We start from the raw sequence: 11,091 nt of genomic DNA, 5'->3' as shown, positions 1-11,091 counted from the left end.
AACAATGAGGCAGAATATGAAGCTTTACTAGCCGGGATCCGCATGTGCAAGGCGGCAGGGGCAAGGAAATAGACGCCTGTTCCGATTCACAATTGATAGTGAGTCAGTACAATGGCGAATACGAAGCAACCCATCCGGCCATGATCAAGTATTTACAGGCGGTCCGACAAGCAGTCGGCTCCCTTGAGGATTTCCATCTGATCCAAGTGCCGAGATCAGAAAACAACCAGGCGGATGCACTGTCAAAATTAGCATCATCCGCCTCCTCTGATACTCCTCGAACTGTTTTTTGGGAAGTAATGGAGAAGAGAAGCATCGAGGAAAACCCTATTGGAATCCTAGACAGAAGCTCAACCTGGATGGATTCAATCAGGGCATATCTGACAAACGGTACACTGCCGGATGATCCTCAACAGGCGGCATCACTGAAAAAACGAGCCACCTGTTTTGAAATGATAAAGGGAGAACTTCACAAGAGGGGGTACCTTCAACCCTTCTTAAAGTGTGTTACTCCAGAAAAGGGACGAGAGATACTAGATGATCTTCACTCTGGTTACTGTGCTTCTCATATAGGTGGTAGGATGCTTGCTCAAAGGGCAAGGCGGCAGGGCTACTTTTGGCCTACTTTGGAAGCAGATGCAATGGAGATGGTGAAAAAATGTGACAAGTGCCAAAGGTTTGGCAAACTAATTCACCGTCCGGCTACTGACCTCACTACCATTCACAGCCCACTACCGTTTGCTAAGTGGGGCATGGACATTCTGGGTCCATATACGCCTGCTACAGGCGGAAGGAGGTACATACTTGTTGCCGTCGACTACTTCACTAAATGGGTAGAGGCGGAGGCTGTAAAGGGAATCAAGACGAAAGATGTAATTTCATTCATTTGGAAAAACGTTATCACTCGGTTCGGGGTTCCCATGTCTATGGTTTTTGATAATGGTCCCCAATTTGAGACGCTTGTTCTCAAAAGCTGGTTGGGTGATCAAGGAATTGCAAACTACTTTGCATCTGTCGGCCGTCCACAAGCAAACGGCCAGGTAGAAGCCTTTAATAAAATCATCTCAGACGGTCTCAAGAAAAAGATTGAACGAGCAGGCGGCCTATGGGCGGATGAACTACCACATGTTCTCTGGGCCATTAGGACGACTGAAAAAGGGGCGACTGGAGAAACTCCATTCCTCCTAACTTACGGTGCGGAAGCTGTTCTTCCAATAGAACACTACGAGCCGACTCTTCGAGTGATGCTATATGACGAAGAGGCAAACTGGGAAGCCATGCGCCTGGCATTTGACTCACTTCCTGAAAAGAGGGGCAATGTTGTCTTGCGCCATGAGATCTATCGCCTGAGAATGACTAGATCATACAACAAAAAAGTACACAGGCGTCCACTCAAAGTAAGGGACTTTGTACTTAGAAAAATGGAAGCAGTTGGTAGGGCTAATGAGTCTGGCAAACTAACTCCCAACTGGGAAGGACCCTACCGAATCTATGAGGAAGTCAGGAACGGTACCTACCGTCTGGAGACACCAGACGGACAACCGTTGCCTCGAACTTGGAATATAGATAATCTTAAGAAATATTTCTTTTGAATGATGTAAATAGTCAAGAGCTACTTAATAAAAGTGCACTTGCTATTCAATTTGTACTAAGAGGGGCACGCTTACTAACAAACAGTCGGCTACTCTCCATTGAGTTTTTCACTCTATCTTCAGAGGGGCATGTCGTCTGTACCTTTATAGTCGACTACTCTCCATTGAGTATTTTACTCACAATACTTGGCTAAAAAGATTAGGGCCTGGCCGACCCTGCGCCTAACAGGCGGCTACCCTCCTTTTACTTAGCACCTACGTTCACCAAGAACTTACCAAGGCCACAGGCCGAATGATCAGACCAGGCGCCAAGCCAACTGATCAAATCTACAAAACTAATACGACCTGTCCCAACATCATAGCAGGCGTCCGACGGCATCCATTCGGATGAAATTCGTCGCAGAGAGCAGCTCCCTTTTGGGTGGAACATTGTTCTATAAACTAATTACACGACACCTATACGACTGTCCCCAAGGGCAACCACGTAGCCGTTTTGAGACAAGGATAACTCTATCACTAACCAAACCAGTGGTAGCAGTTGACATGTGAGTCAGATGACCACTCTCGGGCCATCCTCTGATCTCCCCTTAGGGAGCCGACTGTTCCATTATCCCTCTCAAACTTGAGCAACATAAGAGACGGGATTATAACAGCCTTGGAATTATTCAGGGTTGGTCGACCCAGAATCATGTGGTAGCAGTTGACATCTGAGTCAGATGACCGCCTGTATTACTTGGGATAAATACAGGGGGTACCTATTGAGTTAATAGCCAACAAACATTGGCGAATCAAGGGGTCTAGCAGGCCTTCGCCGCCTGGTACCTCTACTTCTCAAACAAAAGTGACGGCGACTGAGTAACTCCAACGTTATCTCATAAGTCACTCCCTCAAATTTGGTATGGAACCTGAAAGGTTTGAGTCGTCCGCCTGTTTTTAACAAACAGGGGCACTCAAACCCCTATTCCTACTAGGTAACCTATTGAGTTAATAGCCAACAAACATTGGCAAATCAAGGGGATCAGCCGTCCTCCGCCGCCTGGTACCTCTACTACTCAATCTAGATTGTGACGAAGACTAAGTAACTCCTATGTTAACTTAATAGTCACTCAAACTTAGTATGGAGCCTAAAAGGTATGAGTCGTCCGCCTGTTTTAACAAGCAGAGGCCCTCAATCACTACTCTTGCTAGGTTAAAAAATTATGAGTTAAAAGCCAACAACATTGGCAATAAAGGGAAACAACCGGTGCCCGCCGCTTGTTTTCTCTACTACTCAATTCCTTGACGACTAGGTAATACTTTATTTACTTGGTCAGACCACTTTCCTACTTGGTTAAAATTACAAAAAGACAGGCCCGCCTGCCTAAAAAGGATCCAGACAAAATAGTTCGAATACCGATTGGATAAATGGCCGACTGATCGTCTATCCTGGAAACAGACAACCAGTCGTCCAGGGGCATAGGCGGCGTACTAACTATCTGTACCTGTCTGCAACGTTCGGCCATGTAAAACAGTCGGTCTAGTAAACAATTGGATATTAGATATGGTATACTTAGACAAATTTGAAGCAAAACAAAAATTCATTAAAAATAAGTCGGTCATTGAAGACCAGCAAAATATTCAAAGCCCCGGCCCCCTGTCCGGGTAAATACAAAGCAAACGGCACGCAGGCCGTGGAAAGAATATAAAAGCTTAAGAAGGGGGCAGTTCAGTATTAGCAGCTGCCGCTTGGTCAGCACTCTTCTTGCTGGACTCGGCTTCATCTGCATCCTTTTTTGATGCCTTACCCCCAAGCGGCACAAGCGCCACTACCGGCTCCTCCTCCTCCGACTCCTCCCCCAACGCCTCTTCTTCAGCAGCCGCCAGGATCTGTTGATTATATGCATCCGAGCACTGGCGGTACGTTCTTTCCCAAGAGGCAAAGTCGGCACTGGGGAAGAGGCGGCCCCAGGTCATGCGCTGGATTTGAGCGGAGTCTTCCATCATCTCCCGGACCAACTCTTTCTTCTCTTGCTCAGCCTTTTCCGAGAGCTCTTGGGTAAGACTCTTCTCCTGGGTCACCAGGCGTTCCTTTACGCTCGCCAAGGATTTCTCCATGGCTTTGTAAGAGTACATTTTCAGGCGAAGAGGTTTCAGCTCGGCCTGGAGATTTGTGATGGTCGCCTCCAGCTCGTCATTCTTCTTCTGGGCCGCCTCTAACTGAGCCCGAACAGCGGCGGTAGCCTGCGCCTGATAATAAAGAATATCAATGGTCAGTACTTCATTTTGGGCAATTTGAAACATTGCCTTATCACAGTTGGAGGCGGCCATAGCTTTTGCAGCCTTTACCTCTTTGTTTTTCCGATCAAGCGGCTTGCGAAGGCCGTTAACTCGGAGCAGGGCCTAAGTAAAAAACAAAAAAAACAGGTGTCAGTTTCCAAACAAAAAAGAAAACAGGCGTCCAGAAAATTCAAATACTCAAAAATATGCTAAGTATACCTCAGCAAGGACCCCTGCAATCCCGTCAAGGTCAAGGGTGCCGACACCCCTGACCGCCTCCCTTTCAGCCGGAGGAACTGCCCTGATCATATACTTGGCCATCTCTACCAAGTCAGGCCCCTGGGGGCCGGCTGCATCAAGCATAAACAAACGGATTAGACTTAGTAAAAAAGGAGCAAGTCTAAAATTTACAAGGACAACTTCATACCTCTAGGCGGCCCAGTTGGAGCTTTAGAAGAAGTGGCCGGCTGTTTCTCAGCCGCCACCTGTTTCCTGGCAGAACCAGGAGAGCTCCAAACAGTCGTCGGGCCTTGGGGTCCGGCTGTTGGGAAGATGAAGCTCTTGGAGCACCCGTCTAAAAAAGAAAAAAAAAATAAAAAAAAAAGTCAGTATATGCATAAACACTCCAAAAAGAGGGTGAAAGGTTCGGAGCTCACCAAGGGTGCCCCCTTCTTGGGGGAGTCGGTTGAAGCTTGTTGCATAATAGAGGCCCGCAACATGGCCGCCGCAGTCTTGGAGGCGGTGATTTTGCTCATGGCGTCAGCTGCAAAAACAAACGACAAAGTTAATAAAAGATAAACAACAAATGTATGAAACAACAGAGTATTCGACAGGCCGACTACCTCTTGAGCACCGACTGCTGAGGCCACAGGCGGCCAAAAAGTACTCGTCATAGAGCCACTTGAAGCTCGGGACGCAGTGCAGGGGTACTTGCTCTCGTACTCCTGAAGTAGAGTCGACCCTCGACTCTACTTTAAAGAGTCCTTTGTCAAGGATCTCTTTCTTAGCCTTGGGGGGAACAGGCGGCATGCTACGGCCGCCTGCAAGAAGGGGCGGATTCCTGTTCCACCTATTGAAGCGCTTGTTCTGCTCAATGTCAGAACTCTCAATGATGAGGAAGGTGCTCCGCCAGTCCTTCCACTTGTTTGCTTTACCTCTCGTCATGAGGTAGCCCCTATGGCTTGTCAATTGATACCAGCCGGTACCGCCTGACTTAGGGGTCCGGCTGAGATAGTTCATGTGGGCGAAAGCCTCGAAGCTCGGCTCCACCCCGTGCAGTTCGCACCCGGCCACATAGCCGAGTACGTTGACCCAGGAGTTTGGGGCTAACTGCCATAACCCCAACTCATACCCATCCAAAATCCGTTGAACAGCCGGATGTAATGGGAAGCGAAGCCCTGCCTTGATGGCCGCCTCGTAGCAGCCAAAGCAGGAGCTTTCGTAACTAGAACCAGCCGGCCAGACGACTGTGTCTTCTGGATCCGGCACAAACACTAGAAAATCGGGGCCCATGGTGTGGTTGGCAATAAAGCTCTCCACTTTCTCTTGCATGGCTGTGATTCGGCCCCGAGGTATCGTGCAGTAGTAGGGGGTATTTAGCTCTCGGTAAGAGGCGGATGGTTCCGCCCAATTGTCCCCCTTCTCAACTGTGTGAGAAAGTCTCGCCTCTTGCAGGCGGCTGTTTTTCTCTTCTGTACCCAAAGAAGCATGGCCAGAAGAGCTTGACGAGGAATCGTCCTCGGACGAGTCTGAAGAGGACGACTCCTCCCCTCTCCCGGAGGGGCCCGCCTCCTCTCTTTGAAAAGGAGCAGATTTGTTAACTGTTAAATTGGAAGGGGTCACTATGACTCCCCCCACAGAATTGCCGGCATCCAGGCCGCCTTGTCTCACTTCAACATCTGGCGCCTGGTCAGATGTTTCACTAATCGGCACCCTGTGGGAGGAGTCGTCTGAATTTGAGATCCTAGTTGTCTTTTTCGTTCTGGCCATCCTGCTCTGCATAGACACAGATACAGTCGGACTTTGTATAAAGGGCAAAGATGGGTCCGGAAAAGGGCAGGCGACACTCCTAGTCCTAGATTCAGCCGTCCCCGGTGACCGGCTGATCACTAACCTAGGTCGTGTCGTGTGCTTCCGTGGTGCCATTTCAGAAAATAAAAAGAAAATTAAGAGTAAGAGAACTGAGTTACCTGAACGAGTGACGGTTGATGAAGTTCTGAAAATCCTGTGTAGTCGGCTTGTCAGAACAGGCGGTAGGCAGAAAAAGTCCAAAATGTCAGAGCAAGTTCAGGGGTCCGAATGTTCTCAAATAGTTCTCAAAGTGTGAAAATGACTCAAGGAAACTCTCCCTTATATAGGCGAAGTGAGAAGGCGAAGGGTCACTTCCAGAATTCAAAATTTGGGCGGGAAAATCTCTCGTCCTTTCGCCGACTAACACCTGTAGCAGGTCGTCGCCCGTTACTGTGCGACACCTGTCACAGGTAACACGTGACCAGTCACGTACCACCTGTGAGGGGCAAATGATTAGGGGATTTTGCTCCCACCAATCGGAATGCGCCAAGTGGACCAATCAGGTCCTGCCAAGTGTCTCCTAGTTGGAACTGTCAGGACTTGCCACGTGGCACGCGCTTATTCGTCCACCTTGGACCTGTTATGTCACGACATGTGGCATACTCCATGCCTAATGGAGAACCCGGCCACCCAGGCCCAACTTCCGAGGGAAGCCCAATCAGCCCTAGGTTTACCTAAACCTAGGATGGACACGTTTCCCAAGGTTATAAATACCTCCCTTAATCCTCATTAAGGGGACACGCGAAAAACATTACGGAACACACTAATAACCGGCTGATCTCGCTAACAAAGCAGATTACCTACATTAAACACTCTCACCTAGAGAGACCTTATTACTTTAATTTCCGCATTAATTACTCCTTAATCAGGTACTAACTTGACCGTTGGAGGCGGAGCTCACAGGAGTCTCCGTTATTTTGCAGGTACAGGCGTCCGGTTCCAGTCTCGGAATTGTAACTCTCCCGCAGGACATCAGAAAACCCCGAAACAACGTTCACTACCTTTCCAAGAATCTCGGTCTCTTAGAGTTCTTGGATTTAAGCGCCCCTACTTATGCTAGGGTGACCCTTGAATTTCTATCATTCCTTGAAGTGGTCACAGAAACAAGTGGTGACTCCTCAAGGACTTTGACCTTTCAACTTTTCAATAATGATCATAAATTGTTGGAGTCACAACTATGTTCTTATTTCCGGTTTCCATGGGCCGTTGATGAAGACCATCTTATTTATCCGGCCAATGGTAGAATGACAATTGACCAAGGGTAGGATGAGCAATTATGGTGGCGACGTATCTCCGAAGAGGGGAAGTATGAGCCTCAAACTTCTATGTCTGCATAAATTATTCATCCGGCTTTGCGGTATTTAAACCGTATTCTCACATACGACCTTTGCTCGAAGTATTCTTTGGGAGCTATCTCCCGAGAGGATCTTTGTTGGCTATGGATAGCTGTAGATACCCAAATGTATCTCCCTAAAACGAAACCTAGTATTGAATACCTTTCATGTCATTTGATTATTGAACTAAGTAAAAGTGTGAAAGGTCTAGTGATGTGGATTTTTTATTTAAATATCTCTCTTTCTATTTAAAAAAAAATGTTTGTTCTTTCACTCTATTTATGAAAATGTTCAATCCATTTTGGTTTTTTCCATGGGAAGGGTCTAATAATGGTTTAGTTGTATCGAACTCGAAAAGACCTTTCCAACGATATATTATAAGCCCAATTCCGATGAATAATGAGGAAGTTCCGGCAAAGATACTAAACTGGACTCAAACCGGATTTTACCTACAGCCCAATGATCATGTGGAAGGTCCAAAGGTTTAATCTTATTCCTACAATAATTAGGATTTATTAGAAGCTTCTATGAGTTTCTAAAAGATCTTAATTATCCTTTTTGCAAAGATAAAATCAAAGAATTTGAAAATTAATAAAACTTTCCTTTTTTTTAAGTCCTGATTCTATTCGAATTTAACGATGTTCAAAGACTGTCAGATAATATTTTTTTGACTGATAATCTTTATCAAAATCTTATACGGTTGGATAGATCTTGAAATTATCTTTCCAATGATATAATATAATATTAATTCCGAGCTATAACGAAAAAGATATGAAAGAAATACGAAACTCTATCCAAAACTGACACCCTTCCACTATTTCGGCTATATCTTTTTATCTAAAAAATATTTTAATATTATTCCAATTTGGTTGAAAGTATACTTCAAGATCTCTCCAATGACATATTATATGACTTATTTGGACTTTTAGATCAAAATATATGATAAAAACAAAATTTGTAAAAAAACTGTCCCGGCGCCAAACGACAGGTTTGTCGCCTAGTGCTAATACCTCTCGCTTGGCGCTTCTCCTATTCTTTGGCGCTAATTCATGTCGTTGACGATAGGAGGTCTTTTATTCGGAATGGGACTCAAAGTCTTTTCTATCGCATCCCGAGCTATTTTTTTCAATAAGTAGGGGTCGTATCTCCCCGTTTTTAATCATTCACAACCGTCATCTTTCTCTATTCTTTCTCTAAAAGCTAGAAGCTTATTATCTCTATTCTTTTTCTAAACCTTCCCTCTCACAAAATTCCTTATACATTAGTTCTAGACACACCTAGCCAAGTTCGAAGTTGACTTTGCCCTTTACGTGAAAGGTTTATAATTTCTGATGGTTTGGTCCTAAATCCCTATTTTAGTCATTTAATTTAAGTGTTTGGTTTACTAATTTTCCTTGAAGTTACTAATGTGTGTATTTTGTTATTAGAAAGAGATACAAGGCATCCAAGTAAGTAATTTAATTATTCTTTTGATATATAAATCATGCTTTGATTATTTTGATTCCTAGTATCATGTTAGGATGTTTTTATTGCTTTCTAGTATCATGTTTAGGGTAATAACTAAGAATTCTATATCATGTATGTTTCTATGATGCTTCCTATTTCTTTCCTAATATCATGTTAGTATCATATTAGGGATAAAGCTTTGATCTTCATTATTTAGTGACATGCTAGGGTTTGTTATTAATCTTGTTAGTATCATGCTTATGATCTTGCTAATAATATTATTATGCTTTTATGAGATTGAGAATATTATTTATGATTGTTATTATTATGTTGCTTGATATATTATAGATTTTTATTGCTTTATCACACCTGTAATACCTCGTATTTTAAGTCATTTAATAATTATTAAATATGATTTTCCCGATATATTTTATCATACAAAATATTTATATGATAATTTTATACCTATATTTTATGATGATTTTAATTATACAAGTCAAATTAAAACTTGTCGTACCCAAATCAAATTTTCAATTGTAAATAAATTATACCCAATTCAGACAACAAAGTACAAAATTCGCTATACGAGTTCAATTCATATGTGTAGTACAGTAGTACTACACAAAAATATCTACTTCAATATATATATATATATATATATATATATATATATATATATATATATATATATATATATATAATAAAAAAAAATAACAATTTGATGTCGGCAAAGGGGGAGTAAATTACCCACTTGCTTCCTTCATTGAATGCCATGGTAGAAGTAGTACCAAGTATCACTATAAATAGCCATACACATATGGCTACTTCACTCCATCTTCTTCTCTAAAATCCTCTTCCTACTTTCTTCCTCCTACTTGCTTCTTCCTCCTCCATACTCACCTTCTTTTTAGCCTTCATTCGTGGTCTTGGGCTCCTCACGAGCACCCACCTCGCTGCCATCAAACTGCCGCCACTCGACCATCGTCGTGCCGCCACCTCCTTCCTTGCTATTGTTGACCTTAAGTCCCAAGCTATTGCCATACTTCTTGAACTTCTATTAAACACTACTATGTCTTACTACCAATTACATACTACCTGCTAGGCTATTACTACTCACGTATTACTACTACTTATTTTGTCACTACTATAATCAATGATACCTATCAACATTCACTACTACTAATCACTACTACTACTACTCTTATTCCACGTACTACTATTACTACCTTTCCATTTATTATTATTATTATTATTATTATTATTATTATTATTATTATTATTATTATTATTATTATTATTATTATTATTATTATTATTATTATTATTATTATTATTATTATTGATGTTAGTATTGCAGTTGTTGCTGCTGAGTTGCTACTACTACAATTAATACTATCATACTACTACTTACCTACGTAACACTACTACACGTGTTAAAATTATTATATAAATACAAGTGTTAATAAATTGGTCATGCACAACAAGTCAAATTCGGTATTTTAAGTCTTCGTGTTTATAGGTTGAAAAGTATTTGATCAGGATTATTGGTTTGTTATAGGAGGAATTTCGGGTTCAAAATTAGGAGTTTCGTACTTGTGTGCAAGGATCAAGGTACGTACACGTGGCTAGATCTTTTAAAAAGTGACTTTTATATGCAACGTGATTTATATGTTAAGCGATTTCGAACCATGTTTAAATTGATTATTGTGAAATATATTTCGGTGAAACATGTTTTAAGTGTTTGATTTCAAATGTTTAAATATTTCATATGGTTGATTATAAACTTGTACTGATATTCAAGATGTTTTAAAAAGGAAGTTTTATTTTTTAAATTATCCCGAGTATGGGATATTGGAAAGTTTATTTAACAGGATTTACTCCTTGGATCTTTGGATTTTTAACTCCCACTATGCGGAGTAAGTTGAAGACTATGGACTTTTTATGACCTAATCTTTCCCCTTGATAGCACTATGTAAAGGAGTTACTAGATTGGGGGGTGTGCACACTTAGGTGGTAAAATGATTTACGAAAATGAGGATTGATCCATCCTATTCGGAATTATCTTTGGAAAGTTGGTTATTTCGGAAATTGGTTCTTTTGACAAGTTTTTATACATGAATTTCTATTTAGGAATGGTTTGGATAAATTATGATTTATTAAAGTTAAATCTCTTCGAAAGCATGTTTAATTAATTAAATCGATTTTACATGTCTAGCATTTGTATGTACTTAGCATTTTGGCTAATACGTATTTGTTTTGTTTTGGCTTGGCCCTACTTATCATTTTGATAAGTAGATAGGTGATGACGATAGGACAACGTGAACTATATGCTGCATTGGGAATGATGGGCGGTGATCACCTAGTTTAATTTAGTATACATAGTATTAGTGGTG

The sequence above is a fragment of the Chenopodium quinoa genome, unplaced genomic scaffold (genome assembly GCF_001683475.1).
Source record: "Chenopodium quinoa cultivar QQ74 unplaced genomic scaffold, ASM168347v1, whole genome shotgun sequence".
Classification (NCBI taxonomy): domain Eukaryota; kingdom Viridiplantae; phylum Streptophyta; class Magnoliopsida; order Caryophyllales; family Amaranthaceae; genus Chenopodium; species Chenopodium quinoa.
Note: the sequence above shows the minus strand (reverse complement) of the source record.